The sequence below is a fragment of the Peromyscus eremicus genome, chromosome 10, assembly GCF_949786415.1.
Source record: "Peromyscus eremicus chromosome 10, PerEre_H2_v1, whole genome shotgun sequence".
Lineage (NCBI taxonomy): Eukaryota > Metazoa > Chordata > Mammalia > Rodentia > Cricetidae > Peromyscus > Peromyscus eremicus.
The window spans coordinates 24,220,965-24,243,757 of record NC_081426.1 but is presented as its reverse complement, the minus strand read 5'-3'; the positions used below and the strand labels follow the sequence as shown (position 1 = coordinate 24,243,757).

The following is a 22,793-nucleotide window of genomic DNA, read 5'->3' as shown; positions in this document are numbered from 1 at the left end:
GCCCGAGGACACCCCAGCTATCAACGGGAAGGCACCCCTGACAAGACAGGAAGATCCAGGTAGGTCAGAAATCCACACGGGGTGAAGACAAGAGATGGAAAGAGAGAGACTGGCAAATATCCAACCACCTCTCTTTTGGGCAGTGGACAAATGTAAGCACTGTTAAAATCACTATTAACATTCATTCCAAAGCCCATTTTTATTTTAAGATAGGTTCCCATGTATTCTAGGCTGACCTAACAGAGGGTGGCCTTGAACTTTTGCCTCCTGCCTCTACTTCCAGGGTGCTAGAATTAGAAGCATGAGCCACGAGGCCCAGTTTATGCATTGCTGAGGACTGAACCCAGGACTATGTACATGCCAGGGAAGCTTTCTACCAACCAAACTGTATCTCTAGTCCTACTCAAAAGCACTTTAAGTTCGTGTGAGCACACCTTCATTTTCAAGGAAATAAAGACACTGGGAGATGGGGCAGTGTGACTCTTTAAGTAGTGGTTGTTAGCCTCTTCCTTACACAGGCTACTCGGGCTCACTTAGTGGTCAGAGTCACTCTCCAGTGCGGCCTCCCTGATTTGGGACATTAAGCTCAATAAAAGGTTTCTCTTGAGTATTTTTCTTTTCTTACCCACTTTCAATAGTCTGGGCTGAGCTGGTGACAGGAATAAATACCAGTGACAGCAAGGAAATGGTTCCACGGACAGGGACACCTCAACAGTCAGCTGGACCCTGGGGAGCAAGGCGGCTGCCCAGCAGATGAAGAAGCAGGCAGACAGGAGAGCAGACAGAGCAGCAAGAGCGGCAGAGGTGAAGACGGAACAAGGATGAAAAGGCTTAGGAAGTCAGGAGAAAGCAGCAGGCCCTGGTGGCCAGCAGAGTTCCAGGGAGCTGTCCTCACGGCAACGACAGCAGAAGCTAGGCCTAAGTGGCCGTAAGCACAAGGGTCCCAACACCTCAAGCTTGCCCAGGGCTCCAACACGAAAAGGTCCCACCTGCTGCCCCCCCCCCCCCCCCCCCGTCCTAACTGCTACCATTTGCTGTGAGCAAACATAAATCAAAGTTGCTGAAGACTAACCCTTGAAGAGTCAAGTCACCGTCGATGATCTCTAGTCAAGTAGAGCAAAGGGCCTAGCCAGCTGACTAGTAACAGGAGGGAGGCCTGTCCAGAATGGGCAAGATGGCAGCAGACAAGCTCTGTGTCGTGTCTGCGCTCCCTCCCTCTCCCCTACACTGCTGTTACAGGACTCTCCCAGAGCTGGGATGATGCTGACAGCAGTAGCGGCAGGCAGAGCCCATGGTCCCCACCTTCTCTTCTGGTCTTGATTCCACTTAGTTCAAGACACAGTGGGTTATGGGTCATTTCTCAAATACATCTTTTCTTTTAATACCACTAGCACATCTGTAAGGTCCTCAAAACAGGTTCAGATTTGTTTTCTTTCCTCGCTAGCTTTATCATCCTATCACTGAGATTGCCACTTAGCAAAGAACAACAGATTTAGAGACACCACCACCACCACCACCCCACCACCCCCCACACCACCAACCCTGTGACTAGCTCCTCCCATCTCTGCCATGTACTGCTCTGCATTTACTCTCTAAAACATCTCATGCAGTAAGATGGTTTAATGGTAACATCTGGAGGCAGGTACATCTCTGTGAGCTTGAGGCCCCAGCCATGGCTACATTAGCCAGACCCTGGCTTAAAAAAAAAGGGGGGGGGGGTTGGGGATTCAGCTCAGTGGTAGAGTGCTTGCCTAGCAAGTGCAAGGCCCTGGGTTCGATCCTCAGCTCTGAAAAAAAAAAAAAAAAAACAGCTAGCTGAGTGACAGGTCAGGAGTCCAGGAGGCATTCTCTCACCTACCAGAGAAGCCTATTAAAGAAGATACTTGGGTGTAAAATCTAGCGATATGAACTATAGGCAATAAGTGTATGCATATCAAAGTAAGTAAGCACAGAGTTTTTAAGTCTATTAAAAATTTTGTGACCTCAGTTTTGTTAATAGACACCCCTTAGGAAATGACATTCACAACTAGAACCACAAACATTAAATACCCACTATACAGACCACGGTTCAGGCATTACTGATCCACAGAATTATTGCTCCAACCTCCTCTGACTCACGTCTACAAAGCAGTGTGCTTAGACACGAAATTTGCTATGATTTCTTACAAGCCTAATGGAAGCCCCCAAAAGGCTCCAGCATTTTCATACTGCTTCCTTCCAAGAGGCCCTGTCTTACACTTTCCTAACAGGCAGGATAAGAACGCAGGGGGACCTTGAACCTCTGGGTCCATCAGCCTGGCCTTCCCAGGACAGGTCATTGTTTATTCTCCTTATGAGCTCAAAGTACTAGATACTCAGCTGGCAATGGAAAGGCCTGGTCTCAGAAGTGCCTGCTGGCCCTCAGGCCTAGAAAGGCATTAGGCAGGTGGAAATTGCCCAGGATCTGGCTGGCGCCTGCAGGCCTGGATCAAGTTCAGATTGCTTCATTCACCTTCATTCAGACCACTGTACTGAGCCAAATCTCTCCATAGCACAATGCAGACCTCCTTTGTAGGAGGTTTAACTTCTACAGGCTCCACCCTAAAAGTCCTCCTGCACCTGTAAGCCCTGTGAACTGCAAAGATACACAGCTTGAATTACTACCAGTACTACTGGATCTAAGATCCTCTGAATGATGGAGTACAGTCAAAAAATATGTTTACCAACTAAAGCTATGACCTTGAGTCCCTTTTTCCTTTCTGTGACATAAAAGCATTAGTCTAATTATGTCATTTCAGATCTCGTAACTAGTAAAATCAAACACAACGGTAGTAATGAACTGTTGAGGTAGTTTTTCATCAAATAAATACAAACTCTATGTGTCACTGTAATTTCCTAAGAAATAGCATTATTTTAAAAAGGAGAGAGAAAAGGCACTAGAAAAGAGGTAATACCAGAACAAGTGTAGCCATCCCACAGGAGTCCCCCCACCCCCACTCAAACACAGGCAGGGAGGGCCCTGGCTCCAGGATCCGCTTTCCGACTCTGGACAAGGGTCCGGCTGCCTCCCCCTTACCCTAACATTGTGAGACATCCTAGCTATGTCCTAACGACAGTGAACTCGAGCATCCACTTCCAACGCAAGCAAGTACAGACGCCAGAAACACACGTCAGGCCTGCTAAGCCTCTCTGCGGCCTCAGCCGAGACCTAGGACCCCGAGTCCCCTCCTCCCTCAGCCTCCCCGCGGCGCTGATCCAGGCTCCATCTCCTGGGCTCCCGGGCCCTGATCAGCCGCTGTCCTGGCTGGTCCCGCCCGCGACCCCGCGGGGAGACCCTGGCCCGGCCACGACCGCCCAAGGTCGGCGGGGGAGGCCGCGGGTCGCGGACAGGCACCTGGCGGGACAGGGTCACCGGGGTCTGGCCGAGGCTGAGGCAGAGGGGGCGCCGGGTCGCGGACACGCACGGCTCGGCCCGCCCCTCGCCCAAGAGGCGCCCCCTGCTCAGCCGGAGCGCCTCACTCACCCGGGCGACGCCATGAGCGCAGCGGCCTGGGCGCTCCCGCCTCCTCCGCTGCTTGCGCGGCTGCCGCTGGGCGCCGGGGAGGGGCCTGCAGGCCGCCCCCGCCTGCTCCGCTAGGGCGTCGGGCGCCGTGGGCCGAGCTCCGGGTGGAGGGCAGGCCGGCGCCTGGGGCGAGGGAGAGGACGCCCAGGGCCCCGAGGACTGGCGACAGCAGCCTCTAGCCCGGCCCGCCGCCCGGAGGCTAGAACTCACCTGCAGAGCCAAACCTGCCCCGGGGCCACTGACTGGCTGCCAGACTGGGGGACGTCACCCCCAACCCCCGCATTCGGACCTTAATTTCTGTAAGAAAAGCACTTTCTCTAGCTCTGGGGTGTAAATTGTTATTACTGTTATTATTAAGGAAAACAATGTCTTCCCTGCTACTAGTTCCCAGTGGTGTTTTGGTGTACTGCTTGGCTTCAGAACTGGTTACCCCCTTTTTAAAAACGTGTGAATATTGTATTACTTAGAAGTACAGAGTTTAGAACTTGTGCAGTGGGATTTCCTAGCTTCACCTACAAGCTATGAATACTTGGACACGTAAAATTTTGAGCCTTGGTTCCAGTCCCTACCAAATTAGTTTCAAAAACTAGTATCTTCTAAGAGAAAATACCTAATAAAAAGCTTTGGACTATGCAATGCAAACCATTTCTGGTGGCATTTTTGTGTTATCGCATTAAGGGTTTATTAAAAATTTTCTCATACAATATATTTTGGTCATATTCTTTCCCCTCCCAGATCCTCCCACCTTTCTAACTTTGTGTTCTTTTATTTTTATTGAGACAAGTTTTCACTGTGTAATACTGACCTGCCAAAAACCTGATGTGTAGACTAGGATGGCCTTCAACTCACAGAATTCCGTCTGCCTGCTTCTGCCTCCGGACTGCTGAAATTAAAAGTGTGCACCACCATGTAGTGCAGGGCCCAACATTAATATTCTTTTCACCACTAAGAATATCAAACACTAAATAGATAAACCTTTGTTCAGCTGCCAGAATATCTAGGCTGGAAACTGGGCTCCACAATCTACTAACTATAGTTGCCCAGGTAAGACAGAACCTCTCCAGGGCCATGGGTCCTCATTCCCTTCTTCTCTGTGAGAGTTAACTAAATGAATATTCGCTTGGTACAGGGTCTCTTTCCATCCTAGGAGAAGCCATGCAGTGCTTCTGGGCCTTCTTGTCCTCTTCAGGAAAACAAAGCTAACAATTACTGCCTGAGTTCAGAAGACATCTAAAGATCTACAAAGGAAAGCTGATAATGCTCCTTCTCCTAGGGATTCTTAAGTAAGGATGGTCAAAACAAGAAGTCAACTATGTTTACTTAGGACTACAATGTATGTAATCTTGGGTTTAGCCAAAGCAGCATTCCTCTCTCTCCTCTCTAAGCCCAAATAATGTGTGCGCGTGTACACACACACACACACACACACACACACACACACACAGAGTTTACAATTTTATTTACAAAAGGAAATTCTTTAAAACAAATTTTTTAAAATGTGGGGTGTGGTGGTGCACACCATAAATCCTAGCCCTCAGGAGGCACAGGAAGAAGTGAGTTCAAGAACAGCCTCACAGGAGGCGTGGAGGTCTGTATGCTCACAGATGAGCACTAGAGGAACCTGGAATGTTAAACATCAGGATTGTTCCTTCAAGAGAAGGGATGCAATACCTTTTGCCTGGTCAGAAGGCTGAAACAACATGCTTCCCAGCCTGGTGACCTCTTCGCTATATGCGTGGCCAGAGACTTTTCCCAGCACTGGACCCTCCCCTAGCCAATCTATAGAACCTATCTTTATGAACTTTACAAAGAGTTTCAATGTAGTCATGTCTGATCTGTATTTAGCTTTACTTTGTTTGTTCCTCAAGGAGATCTAAGTATGGTTTGTTGTGTACACAGGATTGAGTTCATTATCACCGAAAGGTTTCCCTACCCCAATACTGGTTTCTCCGCCAATGCAATAAATCAGGCTGAATTGGTCCAGGTTTTAATCTGAGCAAAGCATTCCCAGGTGGTCTCAGGGGAGGAGGGGAAATCATGAGGCTGCTTCCAAGGGAGGGGCCTTAAGTGCCTTCCGGAGAAGTCGCTGCTTGGTAGGCTTTCTTTTTTTTTTTTTTTTTTACTTTTTAAAAAAAATCTTAATTTTTATTTTGTTTTAGGAGTAGAGTGTTTTCATCTCAGGCCTCTGGAGCTGGAGTTACACACAGCCACGTGAGCAGTCAGGTGAATTCCGTGAATCGAATGAGAATCCTTCGGAAGAGTAGTCAGTGTTCACAACCACTGAAAACTCTGTAGCCCTCAATAATGATTTAGCTTTTGTTTTCTTTTTTCTTTTTAGATGCGGTCAAGAGAATTTCAACTTCCTCAGAGAGTTGGTAGGCTTTCTTGGGCAGGGTCTAGAGAAAAAGAGATGGAGCCAAGGTAGAGCTTCCACTTAATCAATCACCAGGATAGTTTTCACCAAATTGTGCTGTGCTTATATATGCCTGAAATGAACCACTTGAAGTCAGACCCTAGAAGTTTGAACCGACACAGGCTACTGAGTCATGCTGAACAGAACTACCTTCTTGACTCCCTCAACTTGTCACTGCTGGCCATGAAGGTCGCACAGACCCCCACACAGTCTGATCTACATAGTGAGCTCTAGACTAGGCAGGGCTATACAGTGAGACCCTTGTCTCAAAAACTAAAACAAAATAACAGAAATAAGTAAACCACCTCATATTGTAGCTAGAGTTTTCTTGCCTGACTACAGTCAGGACAAATCTCTCTCACCTGCCAGTCCCACAGCCACACAACCAAGTAAACACGGAGACTTATATTGCTTACAAACTGTATGGCCATGGCAGGTTTCTTGCTAACTTTTCTTATAGCTTAAATTAATCCATTTCTATAAGTCTATACCTTGCCACATGACTCGTGGCTTACCGGCATCTTCACATGCTGTTTCTCATCGTGGTGGCTGGCAGTGTCTCTCTGACTCAGCCTTCCACTTCCCAGCTTTATTCTCCTCCTTGTCCCGCCTACACTTCCTGCCTAGCCAATGGCCAATCAGTGTTTTATTTATTGACTAATTAGCAACACATTTGCCATACAGAACATCCCACAGCATCATATTTTCAACTTAATTTTTAAACTTTGTTTAAACTGCCTGGTTCTACCTTCTTTAGTGCTAGGATTGAAGGAATGCACCACCACTCCCAGTTTTTGTTTTAAGATTTTCCTTCAGGATTTTAAAATTATTTTAAATTAAGTGTACGTGTATCTGTGTATGGGCATGTACACATGACTGCATGTACACAGCCAGAGGTACTGTGGCCCCTTTACCTGGAGTCACAGGGAATTGGTTGAGAGCTGTGGACATGGAAACACAACTTGGGTGCTCTGCGAGGAGAGTATGTGTTCTCAACTGCTGAGGCATCTCGTCTTTCAAGCCCTTTGGTTGCATTTTTTCTAGATTTTTTTTATGCAGATGAGTGTTTTGTCTGCATGTATGTCTGTGTTACCATATGTATGCAGTGTCCACAAAGGTCAAAAGAGAGCATTAGATTCCCTGGAACTAGAGTTACAAATATGAGAAATCATATGGGTGCTGGGAACCCACCCCAAGTCCTCTGGAAAAGCAGCCAGTGCTCTAAACTGCTGAGCTTGCTCTCCAGCCCCCTGTGTTGCATTCTTAGTGGTGACAGAGCTACGTCTATTGCCCAGACAACAGAGACATATATGAGAAAAAAGTATCCCATCTTATACACTTCATGTAGAGTAAAATGAAAAAATATCTTGGTATTTGGTAAAGTGTAGTATTCATTTTAATTGACAAATGCTATTATTTACAAATATATTAGCTATCCATTCCCAGTCTCATATTTCCATGGTTTCTTTTTGACATTTCAGTTCACTTGAAGTCTTCATATGTGAATTGTGTCAGTTTACAATAAGTAATTTCTGAGTAAGTATAACATCTTAAATATGGATACACATAATCTGTAATGAAAGGAAATCAATTTAAAAAAAGACTTTTACCCATTCCTTACCATGCTAATCCAAGTGTGCTATGAAGTAAATTGACAACATTAAGTAACGATCACCATTTTCATTTTTAGAACTCTGTCATCATCTGGAACAGAAACTTATCCTTTAGACAGTAACTCTCCATTCCCACTTTCCCTACCTTATAAACTCTATTCTGTTGTGGCTATTTGAATGTTCTTTTTCTATGGATCTGTTTAATGGGATCATAGCTGCACTTCATGACCAGCTAGTTTCACTTAGCACAATGTATTCAAGGTTCATTTTTTTGTGTTTATCTGCTCAGACTACCAAAACTATCAGCAGACTGGGTGCCAGAAACAACAGGAATTTATTTTCTTGATGTTGGGATGGCTAGAGGTCCAAGATCTGTTTATTGTGGTTGTTTTCTGATTGGATAGTTGATTCTTGTACCCTGTAGAGCCTCTTCTGCATATGCATGGGAGGATGAGAGCAGGCATTCTCTAAGATGTCTTCCTGCCTTTGTGTTTCGTTTTTTAGCTTCTCACATCATTTGATTTTTATAGATATGGAACTGTATCACATGTGTGAAGTACCTGTGGAAGCCAGAAGAAGGCATCAGATTCCCTGGAACTGGAGTCATACAGTTGTGAGGTACCATAGGAGTGCTGGGAAACAAACCCTCATCCTCTACAAGAGCAGCCTCAAGCTCCAATTTGTTGTTGCTTTTTTTTTTTTTTTTTTTTTTTTTTTTTTTTTTTTTTTTTTCCGAGACAGGGTTTCTCTGTGTAGCTTTGCGCCTCTCCTGGAACTCACTTGGTAGCCCAGGCTGGCCTCGAACTCACAGAGATCCTCCTGGCTCTGCCTCCCGAGTGCTGGGATTAAAGGCGTGCGCCACCACCGCCCGGCTGTTGTTGCTTTTTAGGAGTGAAAATTCCTCAGGCCTTTCTTTTTCACAAGTTAGAAGCTTAGTTGGGTAGGGTCTGCCCTAAGGGCGCGACTTCCTTTATCATTAAATTTCCAAGTGTTCTGTTTAACTTATACTGTACATTTTGTATGTCCTTTTCATTGTATACCTGCATAAGAATGATTACAAATAACCACATGACAATGGCAATATTAGGCTGTCTTGAAATCTCTACCAAAAAGAAAAAAAAAATGAGTTCATTACATTTCAATTTAGTCTAAGACAGATTCTTAGGACATAGGCAAAAAGCATATTCTTTGCTGAAATATCACAAGAATGATCTCCAGCAGTTGCTAATACTGTTCCCCTCTGAAATGTTGTAAGTGGGCCTCCACAGTCCACGTGGCTCTCAAAATTGTCATCTTCTAAGCTCCTACTATGCCTGTTAAGCCCCATTACAGCTCCAATCACTCTCCCTGTCCAAAGTCTCACATTTGGAGGAATGTCCACATTCCTCCGAAAATAGCATAGTTGAGCCTGTCCATTAATATCCCACCCCTGCTACCAGCTTCTGTCTTAATTTTCTATTGTTGTGATAAAACACCATGACCAACGCAACTTATAGGAGAGAGTTTATTTGAGGCTTATATTGTCCATGACCATCATAGCAGAGGACATGGCCCTAAAGCAGTAGCCGAGAGCTCACATCTTGAGGTACAATCATGAGGCAGAGAGAGACTGGGAATGGTCTGCTGAATCCTCCAAGCCCACCCCTAGTGACACACCTCCTCCAACAAGGCCACACCTCCTAATCCTTCCTAACCAGTTCTACCAACTGGAGACCAAGCATTAAAACATGTGAGCCAGGGAGGGAGAGGGAACAGGGGTTGGTTTGTAAAATGAAAAAAAAAAAAAATTAAAAAAAACAAAAACGTAAGAGCCTATGGGGGCCACTCTCATTCAAACCACCAGCAGCAAGAGCTTCTAACCACCAACCCATCTTTCCAGTGCATCTTCTTTTCTTATAAGGACACCTACCCTATAAGATCAGAATCTTTCTCTTATGATTTTATTTAATACAAGTTACCTCTTTAAAGGGAAGTCATAGAGTCCTGTTTAAAGTTAGGAATCTAGTCTAGAACATTCTAGTGTTTCCTCTCTGCCTCTGCCTCCCAGAGTGCTGGGATTAAAGGTATGTGCCACCACTACCCAGCCCTTTTTTTTTTTAAAATAATTTTTTAAAGACTTATTTATGTATATAGTGCTCTATCAACATGTACACTTGTATGCCAGAAGAGAACATCAGATCCCATTATAGATGGCTGTGAGCCACCATGTGGTTGCTGGGAATTCAACCCTGGACCTCTGGAAGAGCAGCCAGTGCTCAACCTGTGAGCCGTCTCTCCAGCGCCCTTCTTTCTTTTTTTAAAGAAAGATCTTGTTTAACCCAGGCTGGCCTCTTCAAACTCATTATCTTCCTGCTTCAACCTCCAAGAATGCATGAGGAATAAAAAAAGAAAAAGAGAATGTTTTTGATGTTTTGAGACAGGGTCATTTGTAGCATAGGTTTGCCTAAAACTCACTATGTAGCTAAATGAGACTTGCCTCAAACGCCTGATCGTCTACCCCTACCTCCCAAGTACAAGGATCACAGATGTGTTGTGCTACCATGCTTGACTAAAAGGACATTTATGGACCTTGCTCTTTATAAAAAATAAAATACTGACAGCAATATTTATTCTCAGAAAACTTGTAAAACACATGAGAGTTCTCCACGTTGTAGAATGCTTTAAAATTTATGGTAAGATGGAACTGGGCACACACCTATAATCAGCACTTGTTGGGAGATGGAGGAAGGAAAATCAGGAATTCAAGGCCAGCTTCTGCTACATAAGGAGTCTGATGCTAGCATGAACTACGTGCTACATAAGCCTCTGTCTCAAAAGAAGCTGGTGAGATGGATCAGTGGGTGAAGGTACCTGCTGCCATGCCTGTCATCCTGAGTTCAATCCCTAAGACCTATGTGATGGTATAAGAGAATATACTACCACAAGATGTCCTCTGACCTTTCCACATGGACCTTGCACACCCACACACAGGGTTTCTGCCCCACCCCAAATAAACAAATAAAAAGTTAAAAAAAACCCACAAAAACTTACAGTGAGAAATAATTTCAGTTAACTTGAATTAGTATTTTAAAAAATCAACAAAGTTTATTTGTTTAATTTGTAGTGGTAAGATTGAACCCAAGACCTTTTGAAAGCTAAGCAAATAGTCTGCTGCTGCACAACTCAATGAATGTTTTATTAAACTTTTTAAAAAGATGTATTATTTTATGTGTATGAGTGTTTTACCTGCATGCATATCTGTATACCACATGGATCCCTTGGAACTGGAGTTACAAGCCATTGTGAGCTGCCATATGAGTGCTGGGACTTGAACCTGGGTCCTCTGGAAGAGCAACAGTGCTCTTAACCACAGAGCCAACCCTTTAAACCCAAATTTTTTGTTTCATTTTGGTTGTTTTGGTTTTTCAAAACAAGGTTTCTCTGTGTAACAGTCCTGGCTGTCCTGGAACTTGATCTGTAGACCAGGCTGGCCTCGAACTCAAGAGATCCACCTGCATTTGCCTCCCAAGTGCTGGGATTAAAGGTGTGTGCTACCACTGCCACCCGGCTATTAGACTCAAATGGTTTTTTGTTTTTTTTTTTTTTAATCATCCAGCCCTACCAACTTGCTCTAAGTCAAGAATGACTTCGAACTTCTGATCTTCCTGCCTCCACCTCCCCAGTGCTGGGGTTACAAGAATGTGCCACCACAACAGATTTATGTGTGCTAAGTCAAGATTCTAGCAGCTGAACTGTATTACCAGCCCCCAAAGTTGTTTCCTGGGGCCAGCTATGGCTCAGATAAGGGCACATACTGCTCTTCCAGAGGACCTGAGTCCAGTTCCCAGCACCGATGTCAGGCAGCTCACAGCAGCCTGAAACAACTCCAGCTCTTGGAAGAGCCAGTGCCTCTGGCCTCTTTGGGCACCCAAATGTATGTGCACGTATACACACACACACACACACACACACACACACACACACACACACACAATTGAACAACAGGTTTTGTTTCTTGGGGAAAAAAAAGTTAACAATTTGCCAAACTAACAAAGCGGGGGCTGGGGAGAGGGGGGGAAGCATATACAACTAAATTCAGAAATATTAATGGAGACATTGCTATTAATCTTATGGAAAAAAGAATGAAAAGAAGAGTTGAACACCAACAAATTAGATAATCCTGATGAAATGAGCAAATTCCCAGAAATATAAATTATTTTGAAGTTACTAGTTACTTTTCTTATCACTGTGACAAAATACCTTACAGCAAGATTAAGAGGGGAAGAATTTGTTTTGACTTATAGTTCAAAAGTAAGTCCATCATGGCATGCATGGCATGGTGCCAGGAGCATGAGACAGCTGCTTACATTGTATTGGCTATCAGGACACAGAGCCTGGCCAGAAGCTAAGCTAAGCTATAATCCATAAGGTCCCTTGGAACTTCATAACCCATTTGCTCTACCTAGGCCAGGCCCCATCTCCTAAAGGTTCTACAACTCCCCAAACAGTGTCCCTAGTATGCAAACACATAAGCCATGGGGGACATGTCACATTCAAACTATAACATAAACCAAGTCAAAAACCTGAACATCTGGGCATGCAAGATGGCTCAACAGGTAAAGGTACCTGTTCCCATGGCTGAGGACCCAAGTTGGATCCCCAGAACTCACATGGTGGAAGGAAAGAACCAATCCCCATAAGCTGTCTTCTGACCTTCATGGACATGCCCACACAGACACATGTATAAATAAAAGAAAAACCCTGAAAATCTAAATGATCCTGCAAGAAGTAAAAACATTGAATCACTAATCAAAAACTTCCAAAGTCTAGGACCAAATGTCTTCACTAGTAAGTTCTTCCAAGTGTTTAGAAAGCTAACACCAATCCTGCTTAAAAAACACAAGAGAAAGGATAGGTGTTAGGATTCTGCTACCACTCCAGCTGCATGACCACACATGAGCAGTTCAGGAGCTAAGCAAGAGGTCTTACGTCATCCGTGTGCTGTGTGATTGCGCAAATGCACGCAGCACGGTCACGCAATCAGCACATGCCTGGCATAGCTCAGTAAGCCCACTTGCGCATGTACACAGGAATCCTTAAAAAGCAGGACACAGACTCCTCCTCTCTCTTCTCTGTTCTCTCCTCCCCCACTATCTCTCTCTCTGCTCTCTGCATGTGCTTCTTCCCCAGGCCTGGTTCTTTTGTCCCCCCTTCCTCCTAATAAAGCTCTGATTTTGTCGTGGCTCGTGCCTCATGACCTTTCCGCATGTTAACCAGTGCCGCTTATATTTTTAAAACAAAGATAGGTTTCTAATTCACTGCATAAGGCCAGCATTACTCTAATAATAAGTCCAGGAAAGAAAGGGGAGGGAAGTTGAAATAAAATAAAACTAGATAAAGAAAGTAACCTACTGACGGATATCCCTCAGAATTTAGCTACAGAAATCCTCATATGCCCAGCACTTGGGAGGCAGATGCAGGTAGATCTCTGCTAGTTTGAGGCCAGCCTGATCTATATTGTGAGTTACATGACAGCCAGAGCTACATAGTGAGACCCTAGCTCAAAAAAAAAAAAAAAAAAAGAAAAGAAAAGAAAAAGAAAAAAGAAAGAAAGAAAGAAAAAGTGGTTTTTAAAAATGGCCTGGGTAGGGGCTGGAGCTGAGCAGTTAAGAGCACAGCACAATTTTTCCAGAGGCCCCCTACACCTATATTGGGGGCTCACAAACCCCTGTAACTACAGATCTGGAGGATCAGTGCCACCTTCTGACCTCCATGGGCACCTGCACTTGTGCACATACCCACACAGACATACACATAGTTTTTAAATAAATAAATAAATACAGGCTGGAATACCTACCATATGTGAGGCTATGGGTTCAGTCTCAGTTTCTCTCTCCCACTCCCCACCCTCTCTTCAAGAGTAGCGGCTTGCCTACAATCTTAGCACTCAGAAGGAGGCAGAAGGATCCTAAATTTGAGGCCAGCCTGGGCTACATAGTGAAAACTCTTAAAAAACAAAAAAAGAAAAGAAAAGAAAAAAAAACCCAGGCAAATCTAATCCAGCAGCATATTAAAGGGATGTATACTAGGCTGGGGATATACTCAATTTGTAGATCGCCTGTAGAGGGAAAAACAGTAGAGTCATTGTATCTAGGGTGAACATTAGAATGAAACAGTTGTTTTCTCTAAGTACCTAGACCTTGAAGAAATCATTGTGGAAATCAGTGATTGTTTTCTGTTATCTATAGAGCTGTTTTTCCGGAGGAGCTTTACAGCCTTTGCATGACTTTGGTCATAAGATGGTCCTGGCACACCTGGAATGTCTTGCATTATTGGGTACTTCAAGCAGTATACAATAAGGACTAAAGTTGCAGGGTGTGATATTTTCACTCAGAAAACATACAGATTAGATCAGGGGTATGAAGATCTTGTTTTACCCAAAAAACAACTTTCGTGTAACAGTCAATAAATACGCCTTTGCACAGCTGTTCAGGTTTCAGTTCACAGAAACGGTTCCTCCCTACTGCAGAAAGCCTGAATTACATTCTGTAGTGACCCTCTTTCTTCAACCGATCCTCCTAAGACAGAACACCGACACTGCCGGCCTGGGTTAGGTCTCCAGAACTAAATGGTGGTTCACATCAGTAATCCCAGCACTCAGGGGGTTGAAGCAGGAGGACTGAATTCACAACCAGCCAGGGCAATACTTAGTGAGTTTGAGATAAGTCTGAGCTTCCTAGTGAGACCCTGTCACAAAAAGAAAAGAAAAGGAAGGGAAAGATGGGGAGAAAGGAGAAGGAGAAGAGGAAAAGAGGGAAGAGAGGAAGGAGAGGGAGGAATAAAGAGGGAAGGAGAGAGAGGAAGAGAAGCCTATTTTAATCACTTCTATAGTGAGTTAGTACTATAGAATAGGACTAAAAATTCTATCAAGGCAATTAGACACACATACAAAAACCATTTACAGAAGAAAAAGAAAAGCTTACAAATGGGAAAACACTGGATGTGGTAGCAAAACCCTGTAATCCCAGCACTCAGAGGGGGCAGGAGAGTAAAAAGTTCAAGGTCATCCTCTATATAGTGAGTGCTAAGCATACTATGCTAGAAACGCAGTCAAACATGTATCTTTCTACAGTGTCAGAATTTATCAACTATGGGTAAATTCACAAGATTCAATGGTTTCAGTGGCAACTAGATAATCCTATTTACCTTGGTAATCTGGCCAAGGCAAATGCAGAGCCTTTCATTACAATATTTTTTTCCTTGGGTGCATGCATGTGTGGGCATACATTTGTGCATGTAGAATCCTGACACTGATGTTGGAAATCATCACCATCATTTTTGTTTGTTTTTGTTTTTCAAGACACAGTTTCTCTGTGTAACAGTTCTGGCTGTTCTGGAACTTGCTTTGTAGACCAGGCTGGCCTTGAACTGCCCTCCCTAGTGCTGGGATTACAAATATGTGCCACCACCGTCCAGTTACCATCGATTATTTTTATTCAAGGAGGCAGAGTCTGTCAGTCAAACCCCGAGCTCAGGCCACTATGGCTAGTCTCCCTAGTCAGCTTGTCTGTGCACAATCTGTCCCTGCCTTCTGAGGCTGAAATTACAGTTGCAACACCCACTTGGCATTTACCTTGGTTCTGGAGATCTGAATTCCTGTCTTTGCACTTGAATATCAGGCACTTAACCACTGGATCATCTCCTCAGCTCCTTTATTCCAATCTTCATTACTAACTCTCATATCACATAGCACAAGAGTAAATATACCTATATACATGCACATACATGGTTTACAGAAAGAATACAAGTTAAGGAGGCTACATTAGAGTTCAAGTAGACTAAGAGAAATGCAAGTAGAATCTACATTGCTAACACAATGAACCCAAACCAACCACTGGTGTGGTGGTCTGACTAAGAATGGCCCTCATAGGGCTCATATATTTGAATGTTTAGTCATCAGGGAGGGGCACTACTTGAGAAAGATTAGGAGGTGGCACCTTGTTGGAGAAAGTGTGTCACTAGGGGTGGGTCTGGGGGTTTCAAAAGCCCAAGCTAGCCCAGTCAGTGTCTCTCTCCTCCTGCCTGCCTGCAGCTCAAGATGTAGAACTCTCAGCTACTTCTCCAGCACCATGTCTGCCTTCCTGCTGCCATGCTCCCACTATGATGACAATGGACTAAACGTCTGAAACTGTAAGCAAGTCCCAATTAAATGCTTTCTCTTATAAGAGTTGCTTTGGTCATGGTGTCTCTTTACAGCAGTAGGACAGTGACTAAGACAATGGAAGAAGCTGTTGACAGGGTTGAAAGTAAAGCTGCAGCGTTCCAGCTCCAAGGTCAAAGGCAGAACTAGGGCTAAGAGCAAGAAATGCCAAGTTCAGGTATACAGGAAGCAAGCAGGTAGAGCATGTCAACGGTAGTGGACCAAGACTAACTGAGGCTCCAAGGGTAGTCTAGAGTTCTCTATCTGTCATACCCCAAGGATCAGATGATAGGGTAGATGGGGCCATTGCCACTAGGTATCTACCACTTTCTGAGGTCCAGGTTGAGGGAATTACACCCTTTCTCCAGGCTAGTGGCTAGCATGTCAGATAAGTTCTTGGGCCTGATTTGTTTGATATGATTTTAATCTGCCCACATACCCCCAAAGTCTCCATTTGCCCCAGTAAATTTACAAAATAGCTCCCTCTCTTCTTCCAGGAGTAAGTCATTAATCAGTCTGTGCTCTGTGGATGATACCTACCCCTATTGTTGGCAGATGGTGGTATTTACTTGTGCATCCAGAGCAAGATCCTCCAACTTCAAAAGCCAGTCAAAGGCTGCTTATAAAATGTTCTCAGGGCAACCCACAGGCTGTGCCACTATTTTACACAATATAGGTGACTTAGAGCACAGCCATCTCTCTAGCTCTAGAATGCTTTTCTTGAGGGAATGAGTTAACAGTCATAGGAGTTCAGCACCTTTGTCTTTTTGCACTATTGCTTACCTTGGAGATTTTCACCATGGAGCACCATGAGGAGAAATTGAGCAGTTACAGCCATCCAACCTTATGTGTCTAATTGTTAGAACTGTGAATTAAGTGAAAGCTACACTAAAAAAACAAAAACCGCCGGGCAGTAGTGGCACAAGATCCCAGCACTCGGGAGGCAGAGGCAGGCGGATCTCTGTGAGTTCGAGGCCAGCCTGGTCTACAGAGCGAGATCCAGGAAAGACACAAAGCTACACAGACAAACCCTGTCTCGGGAAAAGAAAAAAAAAAAAAAAACCCGGCTGGGTGGTGGTGGCGCACACCTTTAATTACAGCACTCAGGAGACAGAGGTAGGCAGATCTCTGAGTTCAAGGCCAGCCTGGTCTACAGAGTGAGTTCCAGGACACCCAGGGCTACGCAGAGAGAAATCCTGTCTCAAAAAACAAAAACAAAAAAACCAGGTCTCCTAACAGTCTAGGCTGAACTCCAGTTTAAGATCCCTATGCCTCCACTTCAAGTGCTAGGCTTCCAAGCATTGTTGTGATTTCATTTCAGTGATGAAACCCTCTGACCAAAAGTGATTTAGGAAAGGCTCACTGACTTAAAACTCCAAGTCACAGTTTATCACTGAAGGAAGTCAAGACAGCATGGGACGCAGGCCTGCTTGCTATCCCACACAGCATTACCTCCAGCCATGGGACTCACTTCCCAAAGAGATAAATAAAGCAGGGACCATGGTTGCTGGTTGGCTGCCACACAGGCTCATGCTTAAGCTTTCTTAGAGACTTGAGGATCGCCTGACTAGAGAATGGAGTTGCCCAGAGTGAGCTGGGCCTTCCTATAGCAATTATCGAGACAATATCCACAGACATAGCCACAGGCCAAACTGATCTAGATAACTTCTCAACTGAAGCTCTTCTCAAGTGATTCTAGTCGGTGTCAAGTTGATAGTCAAAGCTAACCAGGACAAGCATGCCCCACCACCCCTGGCTTCTTTTCAGCATCTGAATCCCTTTAGTCGACTTGGTATCTTATACACACATACTTTTCTTAAATTTTTCCACATTATCAATTCTTTGAACATCTTTAAGAATTTATCTTTGAGAGAGCTAATGAGCTAGCTCAATAGGTAAAGGAACTTGCCACCAACCAAATTCAAGCCTGATGACCCAAACTGAATCCCCAAGACCCACATGATGGGAAGAGAGAACTGTCTCACATACCTACCCATACATCCACCCACAAAAAAATGTAATTTTAAAAATGTATCTTTTTAGCAGCTATGAGATGGCTCAGTAGTTAAGAACACTGGCTGCTCCAGCAGAGGACATGGGTTACAATCCCAGTACCCACAGAGTAGCTCACAACCATCTATAACTCCAGTTCCAGGAAATCCAACATCCTTTTCTGGTTTCCTCAGGCACCAGACACACATGTGATACACAAACATAACATACACATAAGAAACTGTTTTTCATGTGTCTTAGGGTTTCTATTGCTGTAAAGAGACACCATAACCACGGCAACTCCTATAAAGGAAAACATTTAATTGGAGTGGTTCACTTACAGTTTCAGAGGTTCAGTCCATTATCATCACAGCGGGGAGCATGGTGGCATGCAGGCAGACATGGTGCTGGCTACATCTTGATCAGAAGGCAACAGAAAATGGACTGTGACACTGGGCATGGTTTGGGCATATATGAGACCTCAAAGCCCACCCCCACAGTGACATACTTCCTCCAACAAGGCCATATCTACTCCAATAAAGCCACACCTCCTAGTAGTGCCATTCCCTATGAGCTTGTGGGGGCCAATTATTTCAATCACCTCCCAATCAAACTACCACATCATGTATCTTTCAAAAAAAAAAAAATGTTTGCCTGCATGTATGTATGTACATGCCTGGTGACCGTGGAAGCCAGAAGAAAGCATTGGGATTCCCTGGAACTGGAGATGAGTATGTCTGTGAGCCTCTGTGTAAGTGCTGAGAACCAAACCTGGGTCCTCTGCAAGAGCAACAAGTACCCTTAACTACTAAACCATCTTTCCAGCCACCAAAACTCTATCTTTGAGCTTGTTATTGTTTGAGACATGGTCTCATTTGGCCCGACTAACTTCTTATACAGCAAAGAATGATGTTGGATTTCTGCTTCTCCTGCTCCCACATCTCTCCTCCGTGCTGAGGTCACAGATCTGCACCACAATGCCAGTTTTTGCTTGAATTTTTGTTATGTAGAGCTGCTGTGGGGCTTTTTTCAGGAATATACTTTTCCCCCCTTCTGAATGGGCCATATTTTTCTCTTTGTATGTCTTCTGATTTCTTTATATATGTGTTAACTCTAATAAAGTAGTAACTCTCCCCTTCCCACAGGTGTTTTGTTGTTATTGGATTTTGTTTGAAATAGAGTCTCATATAGCCCAGGCTGGCCTCAAATTTGCTATGCAGCCAAGAATGACCTTGAACTTCAGATCTGTTTGCCTCTACATCTTAAGTGCTAGGATTACTGGTTTGAGCCATCTTGCCTGGCTTGTTTAATTTTTTTTTTAGATTATTTTATGCCTGTTTTGCCTGCATTCATGTATGTGTAGTATGTGCATGCCTGGTGCCCAGAGGCCAGAAAGAGGGCATGGATCCCTTGGAACTGGAATTACATATGGTTGTGAGCCACATGGGAGTGCTGGGAATAGAACCTGGATCCTCTGCAAAAGCAACCAGTACTCTTAATCACTAATCCATCTCTCTAGGCCCATACCTAGCCTTTTGTGTTATTTCTGCAATGCATCTATATACCTAACATTATTTCGGAGGGCAAAATATTAAATATTATGCATATGCATAATAAAAAGTTTAGACAGCTATGGGCTAAGTCACCAACAGAAAGTAGCAGTCAAAGTTTTCCTTTTTTATTCTAGGGAGGTCTGGGTTGGTTTTTTTTTCCTGGATTATGAAAATAATCAAATTCTCTGTAGAAGACCTTGAAAATCAGTCATTAATAAAGCCACTACCCAGGAACAGCTATCATTCACTCAGGTTCACTAGGCGTCTTTTATCAGACAAATATATCAACTATTACAAAAATTTGGAGTCAGTTGTTCCAAGGTATGTGCAGGGGGTGCTAAATAATATGGGATGGGTGGTCCATGAACTAACATTTATTTATTTTTATTCCAGGGTTTTGTTTTATTGGGTAGGGTCTCACTGTGTAGTCATAACTGCCCTTAAACCCAGTTATCCTCTGGCCTCTGCTTCCCAAGTACTTAAGATTACAAGGAGTGAGCTGGTCTTTTTCTTTTTTTTTTTAAATGATTTTTATTTTTTGAGAATTTCATACACTGTATTTTGATCATATTCTTTCCCCTCCCCCACCTCCCCACCTCCCTACACATCCAACTTCACAGTCTTTTTTTCTTTTTAAAAAAGAAGCAAGCTAGTAAGCAGCACCTGTCCATGGCCTCTGTATCAGTTCCTGCCTCTGGGATCCTGCCTTGTTTGTGTTACTGTCCTGGATTCCTTTAGTGATGAACAGCAATGTTGAACTGTAAGCCAAATAAACCCTTTCCTCCCCAACTTCTTTTATGGTCATGATGTTTTATCACAGCTATAGAAACCCTAAGACAAATTGGTGCCAGCATAGTGGGGTATTGCTTTGACAGACCTGACCATGTTTTGGGGAGGATTGTGGAAGGACTCTGGAACTTTGGGCTGGAAGAGCCATTGAGTATAAAGAGCTCTGTGGGAACTTGGAAGGTAAGAATATTGAGAGCAATGAAGAAGATGGAGGCCTGGCTTGTGAAATTTCAGAGGAAATATTAAAGACTCTACCAGGGATGTTTGCTAATTTGATTTAAGATTCTGTGGTTCTGGTTAGCTGGGGCTGAAGAACCAGATGAATCTGATTAACAAGGTACCAGAACTACTGAAGTGAAACCTTTACGTTACTAGGACAATTGATGCTGGTTAGCTGGAGCTAAGAAATTAGTGGTAATTAAGAAGAGCCCAGCATCACTGAGGTGAACTCCTGTGGGAAGTGTTTGCTGAAAGCACAGAGAAGCTGTATTCCAGGGATAGCCAAGGTTGTACCTCATGCTGGCAGCAGGACTTGGTAATGTGTAGAGTCACCCAGGTGGTTGGTACTGGTTTTGAAGGCACGAAGGGATCATGGAGAGTTGCTGAGATATGGCACTATGAGAGACCAGAAGTGGCCATTGGTGAAGGTGCAGCCTTAGTAGCAGTTGAAGGCACAGGACTGAAGGGGTCATGCAAAGAAGTTGAGGCTTGGCAATATGAAAAGAGCCGATGAGAGGCTGTTGATAGAAGTGCAGCCCAGTCTGAGTAGAAGACTCCAGCATTTTGGCGATGCCAGTACCATGGGATGACCACTAAGAACAGCAGCAGCAGTGCAGTGGAGCCAGCTGGAGCCTAGAAGATGAGCTGTGTGTGCTGCAGAGGGCAGAGCCAGAGAAGTGATACAAGCCCTTTAAAGGAATCCAGAAGATCGTGAGTAAATCCCAGATAATCGGACATTGAGTTATTTATACTGTTGGAGCTTTGTTTTGCTTGGTTCAGATAAGGTGCCCTGGTTCTTCCCACTTGAAGAAGGTATTTAAGTTTGATTTTTAAAGGAGCCCACAGATGAAAGACTTGAACTTTAAAAAGAGATTGGATGTTTTAAAGAGACTGAAGTTTTAATGTGTTTGAATTTGTAGACTGTGGGACTTTTAAAATTATTTATGATTTTAATGTGAGATCTTGGGGATGAGTAAGAATGGAAGAGATGTGACTTAATAGTGATGGTTTGTGTGTCAAGTTGACAACGGGTCAGTTGTACTGGCAGGTTTAGTATGTCAACTTGACACAAGCTGGAGTCATTAGAGAGGAAGGAGCCTCAGTTGAGGAAATACCTCCAGGAGATCCAGCTGTAAGGCATTTTCCCAATTAGTTATCAATGGGGGAGGGCCCAGCCCATGGTGGGCAGGGCCATCCCTGGGCTGGTAGTCCTGGGTTCTTTAAGGAAGCAGGCTGAGCAAGCCATGGGAAGCAAGCCAGTAAACAGCACCCCTAAATGGCCTCTGCATCAGCTCCTGTCTCCAAGTTCCTGCCCTGTTTGAGTTCCTGTCCTGACTTCCTTCAATATGAACAGCAATGCTCAAGTGTAAGCTAAATAAACCCTTTCTTCCCCCCAAAGCAGAGAAGTTATAGTTAAAAATGTTTAAAAAAAAGAAAAAAGAAAAAAAATTATTTATTTATGTATATCTGTGATCTGTCTTCCTGTACAGCATGACAGAAGAGGTCATCAGATCCCACGTGGCTGCTGGGAATTGAACTCAGAACCTCTGGAAGAGCAACCAGTACTCTTAATCACTGAGCCATCTCTTCAGCCCTCTTTTTCTTTTTCTTTAAATATTTTATTTATTTGCTTTTTTAAAATTACACTCATGATATTCATTAATTACACTCATGATATTAATTACATTTGTGGTATTCATTGATTACATTCGCAGTATTCAATAATTATATTTGATATTCATTAATTACATTAATTGTATTGATTTATTACATTCATGATATTATGTCCTGATACTACTGTCCATTTGTGGGACTTTTCCATCACACAAGACTGGGATTCTGTACTTAGGAAATCATTGCTCTATACTCCTTTCTTCTCCATCTTGGGATAATGTCTAATCTTTCTGTCTCTATAAATTTGTATATTTTATATATTTCATGTAATACAATTCTATAGTATTTGTCCCTTTTTGAATGTAAACACACACACATACACACACACACACACACACACACATACATGAAGTCCAAATTGTGTTGACTGACTTGAATGTGGCTGACATACCCAGCGTCACTCCACTGAAGGGAACTGGTCTTCCCTCTCCCAACAGCGATCTCTTGCAAAGAGCTTCTTGGCTAGGGTGTCCACTTCCGCTCTCAGTGCTGGACTTGTCTGACTTGAGCTTGTGCGAGTCTTGTTTCTCTGTGTAGCCCTGGCTGGCCTGGAACTCGGAGATCTGCCTGCCTTGGCCTCCTTGTGAGTCTGTGAGCTCACACATGCACCTGCCCGGCGTGTCTGGAAAAAGCTCTTCCCTTGAAGTTATACATCACTTCAGGCTCTGACAATCTTTCTGCCCCTCATCCACATAGATCTCTGAACTTTGAGGAGACAGTATACAGATGTCCTATTTAGGGCTGAGTGTTCCAAAGTCTCTTATTCTCTGCAAGGTGACCAACGTTGGGGGAGGGGTTGTTTTATTGTTGTTTCCTTGCC

General features: G+C 43.9%; 1 protein-coding gene across 4 annotated transcripts in view; it reads right to left on the bottom strand.

The window, feature by feature from the left end:
• The window catches only part of Urgcp (upregulator of cell proliferation), a 47,815-nt gene that overhangs the window by 22,574 nt on the left and 2,448 nt on the right, over positions 1-22,793 (bottom strand). Inside the window, exons 2-4 of one of the 4 annotated variants that reach the window (XM_059275506.1) lie at positions 18,080-18,155; positions 5,475-5,937; positions 4,347-4,424 (exon numbers count right to left, since the gene is read on the bottom strand). The gene's annotated coding sequence lies outside the window, so the exon portion shown is untranslated. Of the gene's footprint in view, positions 1-3,502; positions 3,552-4,346; positions 4,425-5,474; positions 5,938-18,079; positions 18,156-22,793 lie in introns of those variants that run through there. The other 3 variants (XM_059275505.1, XM_059275507.1, XM_059275508.1) reach the window with 3 other exon arrangements.